This window comes from Sus scrofa, chromosome 6 (assembly GCF_000003025.6).
Source record: "Sus scrofa isolate TJ Tabasco breed Duroc chromosome 6, Sscrofa11.1, whole genome shotgun sequence".
In the NCBI taxonomy this organism is placed as follows: domain Eukaryota; kingdom Metazoa; phylum Chordata; class Mammalia; order Artiodactyla; family Suidae; genus Sus; species Sus scrofa.
Window position 1 is genome coordinate 46,905,139 of NC_010448.4, and position 10,437 is coordinate 46,915,575.

Genomic DNA, 10,437 nt, shown 5'->3' on the forward strand with positions numbered 1-10,437 from the left:
TTTGGGGGCATGTGCCTTGGAAGTTAGTGAGAAAGAAGCCCTTCAAGCCCCAAACCTCTGTTTTTTTGTGTGTTTGTTGTTGTTGTTGTGTTTGCCACCCTCTTCCATTCCATACACCAGTTTCCTTAGAGGAAACTTCTAAAATCCCCTCCCCCCATTTGATTCCCTAATCTCATTACCTGTTCTTAAAAGCAAGTCCAGAGTAGGCTCCAGATGCCTTTATCCCAATGGTCTTGACTTTTTAATATCTTGATAATCCAAAGATGATCTAAATGGAGAATTCAAGTTCTGCAGCCAATTCAGGGGAGTCAGTATTTAGGGCTGAGATATGGTATATCCTGTTAACTATAGAGACAAACCAGGTCTGTGCTTAGGCATTGCTGGCACATCTTTTTTTTTTTTTTTTTTTTTTTTTTTTTTTTTGTGCTGTTGTAGTCCATTCCAAGGTGTTCGTGGGTGGTGGTGGTAGGAAGGCCAGCATCCCATGAGCCTTGCCTTTGTAATACAGAGAATTGGCTCTAGGGGGCACTGCACTCCATGACACTATTGGGCCCCTGGGCTCCTCTTGGGTGACTTACTGACTCCACATACCACATTATAAAAGTGTAAGGGTATACAATGCTTGCCCATAGAACTTACAGTTTAGCAGAGAAGGCAGACATCAAAAAACGGTCATAAAATTGATTACAATGAGAAATTCTGGGTGATGGGTTATATTCTTTCGTCTTGCAGGTGGCTCTCACATTTGGGGACAGTGATGTAGAAAGCTCAGCTGACATCAGAAGGGCCCAATTAGTTCATTGTATAGTCAGAGGGACAGGAAAGCCAGAGGGCAATCTTGGATTCCTCTATTTTTTTTCAAATGACATTACTGATAAGGAGTCCAAGTCTGTCCCCGGGGCCTGGGGATGCTACTCTGGCCTTACAGGTGACTTCACAGCTAGGGCTGGAACTGGAATGCCCTTAATTTTCTTTATGGAAAGAAACAATTTTTTTAGGCTGACAAACATACACTACCAGGGTGGGCTAGTTTCTACTGGGTGAAGAGTTATCCAGCATGGGAGTAGTGATAGCATCCAGAACTGATTAAGGGTGTAAAGTGGTAGCCTAGGAATTTTACATATATTGTTTCATTTAATTTTTATACAATGATTCTGTGACTTAGCTGCCATCCTCCATTTATCAACTTTTTAAAATGTAAAAGTATTACATGGCAAAAGTATTCAAAATATACTAAGGAGCATCTACTGAAAAGAAAGTCACCTGGGAGTTCCCGTCGTGGATCAGTGGTTAACAAATCAGACTAGGAACCATGAGGTTGCAGGTTCGATCCCTGGCCTTGCTAAGTGGGTTAAGGATCTGGCGTGGCCATGAGCTGTGGTGTAGGTTGCAGACACCGCTCGGATCCCACGTTGCTGTGGCTGCGGCGCAGGCCAGTGGCTACAGCTCCGATTCGACCCTTAGCCTGGGAACCTCCATATGCCTCGGGAGCAGCCCAAGAAAATGGCAAAAAGACCAAAAAAAAAAAAAGAAAAGAAAAAAGTCACCCGTCCTATTTCCCCTTCAGAAAGGTAACCCTGATTATGTCTTTCTACAGGTGTTCTATACACACACAAGCATGTATGTAAAAATATTTTTCTTCTGCAAATGGTAGTATGCTATATATACTGTTTGCACCTTTTTCTCAATAATCTTAATAATAAACTCATTAAAACATACAGCTCTGTCTCATTTTTCAGCAGTTGTCAGCTGCATGGTATTCCACTGTGTGGCTGAACTATCATTTATTTATCTAAATTTCTATTAATGGACATTGGGCAGTTTCCAACCTTTTTTTTTTTTTTTGGCCATTTCTTGGGCCACTCCCGCGGCATATGGAGGTTCCCAGGCTAGGGGTCGAATCGGAGCTGTAGCTGCTGGCCTACGCCAGAGCCACAGCAACGTGGGATCTGAGCCACATCTGCAACCTACACCACAGGTCACGGCAATGCCGGATCTTTAACCCACTAAGCAAGGCCAGGGATCGAACCCGCAACCTCATGGTTCCTAGTCAGATTCGTTAACCACTGCGCCATGACAGGAACTCCGTTTCCAACCTTTTGCTACAACCCATGCTGCAAATGAATATCTTTGCTAACGCCTCAGCGTTTTATTTAATTAGCTTAAATTTTAAAATTGAATCTTTTTTCAATAAACACCTTATTTTAGATATACTGGCTTAAATAAAATTAATTTCACCTTTTTTTAATGTAAAATTTGAAACTGCATAATTGGCTTGCATTATACTTCTGTTAATACTGTTTTAGATTGTCACAGACCTGTGGTGGTCTGCACTCAGCTCCTTAAGGGTAGGAAAGCATTCTGTCTTGATTTCTCCCCTGTTCTCAATAAACACCCAAGCTAGATACTTAATACACTTTTGTTGAATGAGTGAGCAAATGAATGACCCTCTGCCCTCTCTCAGGAAGAAGAAATATGTACTTCCTCGGTCAGTTTTACTGAGCATCTCCTTGTAAGGCAGGATGAGGTGGGAAGGTTATTGACTGGGTTTTCTTAACCAGAGAACCTTGTGCTGACTCTAGCCAGTCCCTAACGGAGTAGGAATGGCAACATCCCTTTTTTGAAAAAAGGGTCAGATCCTTGATTACAGCAGCAGATAGACAAAATTTGAACAAAATTTCTCAGGCCATAGGTACTCAACTAACATTGGTTAGGCTCGGAAAGTACTTTTAAACGAACGAATGATAGATAACAGGGCCTCCAGGGCATCTCCTGGGTGGTGGTCTTGAGACTCCCGTCAAAGGCAGAGATCTGGAGCCACCTAGTCCGGGGAGAGGCGATCAAACCCGAATCCCAACACGTTCGGGCGTCCTGGCCCTCCGCGTGGGAGGGCAGGAGGGCGTGTCCGCCTTTTCAAGTCTGAGGCCGCGCCTGTTACCTGCGAAGACTGGACTCTCTCAACAGGGGACCCGTGAGGCGCGTGTGGCGGCACTCAGAAGCTCCTATGTGAAGGACCAGACCTAGACTAGGAGCGCCTGAGGAGAGACCTTGGGGATGCTGCGGGAGGCCTCGGCCAACACAACGGTTAGCTCTCCAACCCCGTGTCCGGCCGACTGACCGAGGCGAGGGGAGTGAGCGCGCGTGCGCACTGGCGCGCGCCAGGCATTAAAAAAACCAGCGCGAGACCCCGCACGCGCGCGCGCGCGCGCGTTCGAAAAGAAAAAAAAGTCCTCCCCGCGGGGGCCCGCGGCAATTTAGGCCGGAGTTGGTCGGCGAGCGCGCGTGCGCGAGCGCGCTCAGACGCCCTTCTCTACCGCTCCCCTCGGTTGGGGGTCTAGCGCATTGCTCTTCTGCCCCCGCCTCTCCCGAGGCTCACGCCCTCGGGGTAAGTACCTCGCGCCTTGCGGGGAGGGAGGAAGAGGGTCCAGCGAAGGAAGGGAGAAGGCGGACAGGGCTGGGAAAAAGGGAAAAACCGCTCTCGAAAAGCGAGTAGCACGGCCAGCGGGTTGGAGTCTGCAGAAGACACGCCTCCATCCCTCACGCCCCTCGGGGCTGCGGAAGTACTCTAGAGACTCGAGAGGCTCGGCGGCGACAGGTGGACTACCTTTCCCGGGAGGCGGCGCGGCGCCGCGCCTCCAGCTCCCGGCAGCACTTGCGCGTCAGGCTTTTCTCAGCTTGCCGCCGCCTGGGGCGAAACTACAGTTCCCAGGAGGCCTCGCGCGAAGCGGCTTGGAAGTGGGCAGCCTGGAAGTCACTCGGGCCACCGGAGCTGGCGGCGTCTTTAGCGAGCCGCGCGGTTCTGGACGCCTCGGTCGTGGGGCCCGCGGGGCGGGCAGCCTGGACGCCCAGGTATGTGGCTCGGGTGCAGGGGCGGTCTCGCGCGGGGGTGGGGGCGGAATCGGTGTCCACTTGGACCCCGAGGGTCAGCACCGGCGGGCGACTGGGCTGACGGCCGGGTGTGGGCACCGGTTGTTGGGGGCGGCGGTGGCGGGACTCTCGTCCTCCGGACCTGGCCGGACTCGTGCCCGCATGGTTCAACTTTCCCGACGAGCTATCCCGCGCTGTTGCGGAAGAGCATGGATTGGGAGTCGGGTAGCGGTAGGTTCGCGTTCTGGCTCTGACCCTGGGGAGCTGCGATCTGGGAAAACCGCGCCGAACCTCAGTTTCCCCTTTCCGTCAAACCGGGGAAGAAGAGTGTCTGTCTTTTGCTGGAAAGTCTTTTGGCATGTTGAGATCTGGTGAATAAAGCATTTGGCACATATAAGGCACTTAATTACGTGTTTGCGTGATTGTTAGTTCCGAGAAATGGGGTGAAGGTATTATTGACCGCATGTTGTAAATTGAGGGTGAGTCCATAGTTAGCATTCAATGCAGGGTGACTGCTGTTAACTGAAATTATTTGTTAAGTGCTTTGGTTTGGGAGTCAGAGCCAGGTTCAAATTTAGGCTTTACTGTTTACCAGCTGTGTGACCTTGCGTGGACAGACTTACCACACCGTGCCTTGGTTTTCCTGTCTATAAAATGGGGATTTTAATAGCAGCCACCTTGTAGAATCGTTTTAAGGATGCAATGAGATTACCATTTGTGAAGTGCTTAAAGAGCAGCTGGCACGTAATCAGCGTTCAATAAATGGAACCTTTTATTCAGCATTTTTCCAGTTTCTGAGAGACCCCCTGAGGGTGGGGCCCTGGCTATAGTCTTGGTCTTCCAATGGGCCGGACCCAGAACTGGTCTGGTTGACTTCCTCTCCTGCAGCTTCAGTTTCCATCTTTGTAAAATGGGATAACAGTATCAGCCTCAGAGGGTTGTAAGGATTTGCTGAGATTGTATACCTTGTCCAGAGCCATCTCTCACTAAGTAGCAGCTCTTATTATATTATCATTGTTCTACTTCAGTGCTCTCCATCTGGCCCAGAGACTGCCTAACTGTGGTAGGCTGTGACATGACAGCCCTGAGCTCCCCCACATGTTCACTCCCAGCCTCAGTGTCCCATCTGTGAAATGGTAGTCATAAGACACTCGTGCCAGGATTGTTTTGATGATTCCAGGAGAATATTCATGTTTTATGTTTAGCATAGGGCCAGGTGCATAGTAAACACTTAATAAACATGTCTTGTTTTTCTAGATAGTCTTTGCTGCTTATGTTTGTATTTACAAGGCAGAGCAGGGACAAGGTTAGAGTCCCCACGACTCCCCTAATTTTTATTCCCCAAAGGTTAAATTGTGGAACATACTACAGTATGAGGGCCTGAGAAGAGATGGCACTGACTAGCTGTCAGCAGCCCCCTGCTTACAGCTCTTATGCACTCCTCCCCCCAAAGCCAACACATTCGCTCTAGTGCTTTATGCACTGGACTGATGCTGCCAGCACTTAACTCTGTCTCCAAGCCATAGCCCCCTGAGCTCCATCCAGCTCCAGATGTGGAGCCTGTGCTCCTTCATGTCCTCTGGTAACTGTCCCTTGGGCACCACGAATTCAAAATGTTTGACCTGAACTTCTCCCAGACCCAGTCATCACCATATCAGCATATGGGCCACGCCAAAAACTTGGAAGTTGCTCTTCTCCCCCAGCCTTCCTGCGTCCCGTTGATTGGCAGGAAGGATGGAACTGTCATTTCACAGCAACACCATTTCGTTGGCCCATCTTGGTCTCTCATCTCATAATCGCTGAAAGTCCCGGCCGTTTCCAGCAAGTTGAGTTGTTTGTTTCAAGTCACCAAGGATTAATGTATATGAAATATTGTATTAGTAGGGGGCAGAGAAGGCAACATGGACCTGGCCAGATTGCAGTGGTCACAAGTATGGAATAAAGGCCTGGCTTTCAGGGGACCTAGCTCTACAGTTTCAGCCTGGCAAATCTCAGCTGAGTTGCTGAATTTCATTCTAAAAAGTTACACAGTGTCAGCGGGTTAGACTGTCCTCTGTGGGAAGGGCCATCCAGAGCATTTTTGGAAGTAGCATGAACACCCGGGAAGAGGCTGGGCAGGAAATTCATTAGCTCTCCATTTAGGGTCCATCTGCTGTCAGATCTGTCATTGTAATTTCATTTGGTGATGGGAACTTGAGGTCTCAAATTTGTGATGGCCACTAAATTTACCTAAGTGCTTTTTCAAATCTGAGGAAATAAAACAATAACTAAAAAAACATGTCGGTCTTAATTGTTAATGACAACAGCACATGGATTTTTTAGCAGTCTGTGTGGAATGGTCAGAGTTAAATGTGAGCCGGTTTTTCAGACATTGCAGTTGTTGGGCGGTAAATCAAAAATGGAATTTAGAAGAATGTGTAGTGATTGGCGCCTTTTTTCCCCTGTAAAACGTATTTTGCTGACACATTTCAAACTTTGGTTTAAAAAAATGACATAGGTTATAGTAACAGCTTAACCTTGTTATGTGTTTAACTTGCAAAATCTAAATTAAATGTATGTATGTCTTAATAAAAGAATTGAACGGTCATTTCCTCTAAAAGTGAAGTGTTTGTTTTTAGCTGTTAGAATGAAAATCTGTTGGAGCAGTTTGTTTATTTGTGCTTTCTTTAAGACTTGTGACTGCTCCTGTTTCGTAGGTGCTCTGGTCATGGCCTTATTTTCGCTGTGAATGGGTTGAATCTGGCTTTTAAAAACTTATGCAAAGACGTGCACCCTTGTTGTAAAATGTGAAACAATACAGAGATTTGTGAGGGAAATAACAGGGCCAAACCTCCACTCCAAAATCCCATCCCCCCCAAAGACAACCATTTCTTCAGACAGTGAGTATCCAGTGTCAGGTTTTGGAGATGTCTGAGGACAAAACAGCTCCTCTGCCCTTGGAAACTTGGATAGAGGCGCTCACCTTTTTCTGTGCGTATGTGGCTGTGTATATGCATATATCGACTGTTTTTTCCTTCTCCCTCACCACTCCCCCCAAAGAAGGGATCAAGCCGCACATATTTGTAACTTGATTTTTTAAAATTAATATTAGGGCATATCCCTTCAGGTCATCACATACAGTTCTGATTCATTCTTTTTTTTTTTTTTTTTTTTTTGCCTTTTTTTTTGCTATTTCTTGGGCCGCTCCCACGGCATATGGAGGTTCCCAGGCTAGGGGGTCAAATCGGAGCTGTAGCCACCGGCCTACACCACAGCCACAGCAACGTGGGATCCGAGCCACATCTTCGACCTACACCACAGCTCATGGAGAAGCCGGATCGTTAACCCACTGAGGAAGGGCAGGGACCAAACCCGCAACCTCATGGTTCCTAGTCGGATTCGTTAACCACTGCGCCACGACGGGAACTCCTGATTCATTCTTTTTAACAGCTAGACCCACATCCTTCAGTGTGGAGAGAGCCTGCTTTATCTTCACCTTTGCCCCATCGCTGGACATTTAGATTGTTTCTGGGGTCTCTTTTCATTCGCAAACACACATGCATAAACATTCTGGTACATAGGCAGTATAGCACAGTGGCTAAAAGCATAAACTCCAGACAATGAATAAGACAGACGAGATCCTTCCTCTCCTAGGGTTTACATTCTAGCTGAGGGGATGCAGTAGAAACAAGGTAATTTCAGATGGTTTTAAGTCTTAAGGAGAAAATAACAGGGTGAAGGGGTGGAGAGTGGCTGATGGGGCAGACTGGTGATGGGGAAGGGGTGATTACCTTAGCTTGTATGGTGGGGGAGGCTCCTAGGCCGCTCCGAAGGGGTGTCAGGTGAGCTGAGACCTGAATGAGCAAGTGGCACCAGCTGTGCCAAGAGCTGGGAGAACATTCCAGGCAGAGGGAACAGCAAGTGCTAAGGCCCGGATGTTGGAAGGCATTTGCTATGAAAACAGTACCATTGAGACTGAGGAGGAGGCATTGCCCTTCTTCAAGTTCATGCTACTTTAGTTTTTGTAAAATAATGATAATAATAGCACTAACATTTCCTAGTATGATACTCTCTATACTAGGTGCTCTTCTAAGCATGTCACGCTTTTCCTCAGTTAATCGTCATAAGAATCCGGTGAGGTAGATAAATTCATGGAACTCACTTTACAGAAGAGGAAGCTGACTCCAGGGTCCAGGCTCTTCGCCCGGCTGCCAAACTCCTCCTCTCCCCAGGCCAAGGCAAGTTTAAGAAGTGGATGCAGCATTTCCTTCCCATGTTGTTTGACATGCAAAGCACTGCGGACTATATTTAGTCCCTCATTCATGTGGCAGCAGGAGTGGTCTGGGGATGTGGCATCGTTTCCACCGACCGTAAGACACGCTGGGGTCAGTTTCTGTTGAAATGTTTAGTTGGTTGTTTAGAACTGAAAGCCCTTCAGCAGAGCCCCGTCCTTAAATAAAACAGGGTTGGCTGCGTGGCCACCACACCAGACACAAGTTAGCAAGACATGAGACGCAGTGTTGAAGGAGCCCAAACAAGGCGAATGTCCCCTTTGGCGAGCTTTTCGAGAGAACTTGGGCCAGCCTGGGGAAAAGGTATTTTTAAGTACTGGGCCAGTGTTATGGACCGTTAAAATATTAAAATACAGACTAGCAATTAAAGTGGTTATGTCTGGCTTTGCAGGGCTCCCCGGACGCTATTCCAGCCACCCTGACTGTGTCTATTTTGATTTGCTGTAGCCTGGGTCTTAAAGGTTGTTCAGTGTTTTGAATGAAGAAAAGGCCTGGTTCCCTGCACAGACAGTAGTGGGTGCTTTTAAAGACCAGGAAAGGTGTGGAGAACATCTTTCATCCAGCCATCTGTGAACGAGTTTTTTCTACCCTGCCTGTGTGCCAGGCACCATGCTAGACACTGACAGTATGAAGTCATATGAGAAGACCCTAGAGGTGCTGTGCGGCTCAGCCGGTTAAGGATTTCGTGTTGTCACTGCAGTGGCTGGGGTTCAATCCCTGGCCCGGGAATTTCCACATGCCGTGAGTGTGGCAAAAAAAAAAAAAAAAGGAAGACCCTGGTTTTCAAGGGTCTGCCACCAGTACTGTCCATTAGAAATACAATGTGAGCCACCAGTGTGGGCCGTGTACGTAATTAAGATTTTATAGGGATTGCATTTAAAAGAGCTAAAAAGCAGCAGAGGAAATTGATTTTAATAATGTATTTTATTTAGTCTAAAATAGTATCATTTAACATGTAATCAGTATAAAAATCACTGAGATATTTTACACTCTCTTTTTTTTTTTTTTTTTCTTTCCACATTAAGTCTTCAAAATACAATGTGTATTTACACCTTCAAGTACATCTCCATTCACACCGGCCACATTTCAGGTGCTCAGTAACCACATGTATGGACGGTGTAGGCCTAGGGTGTGAGACTCATGTGTAGATCAGGGTTCACAGTGACAGATCAAAGATGCCATCCCTGCTTTATCTTGGTGAATAAGGGCAGATGAGTGAGAAAAAGCATATTTCTCATAGGCGGGGGTAGCGAAACTCACAGCTGTCATCCCTCAGAGGCACCTTCTGGGCCTGGCACTCTGCTTAGTCCTTGGCATGTGTGACCTGTATTCTGAGGCGGCAGGGACTCTGATCATCCCCACTGCACAGATGAAGAAGCTGAGGTCTGGGCAGAATTTGAACTCGGGTCCTGAGACCAAGCTCTTAAATCTCTGTTGTATATATTGTGTTGGTGTTTGAGGGGGATGGGGTCTGCGCTTTGAGCAATAAAACCACAGGAAGGACTCATTACACCGCACGGACTCCTAGAGCTTGTTGGCATCCATCCTTAAGTTTATGTTGTTGCTTGGGGGCTGGTTTATTTACTTTTCTGGCCTCCCTGCATCATATGCAGTTCCCTGACCAGGGATCAGATCTGAACCACAGTTGTGACCTTCACTGCATTTGCAGCAGTGAGCTGCCCTGCAGGGCGGGGGATCGAACCTGTGTCCTGGCGCTGCAGAGACGCCGATCCATTTATACCACAGCGGGAACTCCGAGGGGGGTGCTGGTTTAGACCTGAGTTGACTGGCTGATCTCTTCCTTACATTGAGCTCTAGGTTTGGTGGAAGTAGATTTTTACCTCCCAGGAAAGAGAAGGTTCTTTGGGAACCGAGGAGGGTGGCCAGGGTGAGTGAAGGAAACAGGAAAAGGGTCCAGCCTATTGAAAGCCCATTCTAAGCAGCTTCTTTGGGTGCTAAGCCTCTTTTCTCATTCATCTGCTGCCCCTGTCCCTCTTGGCTGTGGCCTCTGGTGGGAGCTGTGTGGCCTCTTCCTGTGAACTCAGCAACAGCAGCGTTTACCCAGACTGTGACTCTCTGGCTCTTGCTCTGATCCAGAGACATTGCTGGGGTGGGAGCGGGGTGCTAGTGGTGAGGGGACTCTTTCCTCTATGGGTGTCATTGTTCTAGGCCTTTAGTTCCAGGGTTCCCCAACTCAGGGGCAGGGAGTGTCTGGGCTTCCTACCCAAACAAGGCAGATGTTGGAGATTCAGAGTCCTTTCATGTTCCCAGGTGGTGACCTGGTGCCAGCCCCTGTTTG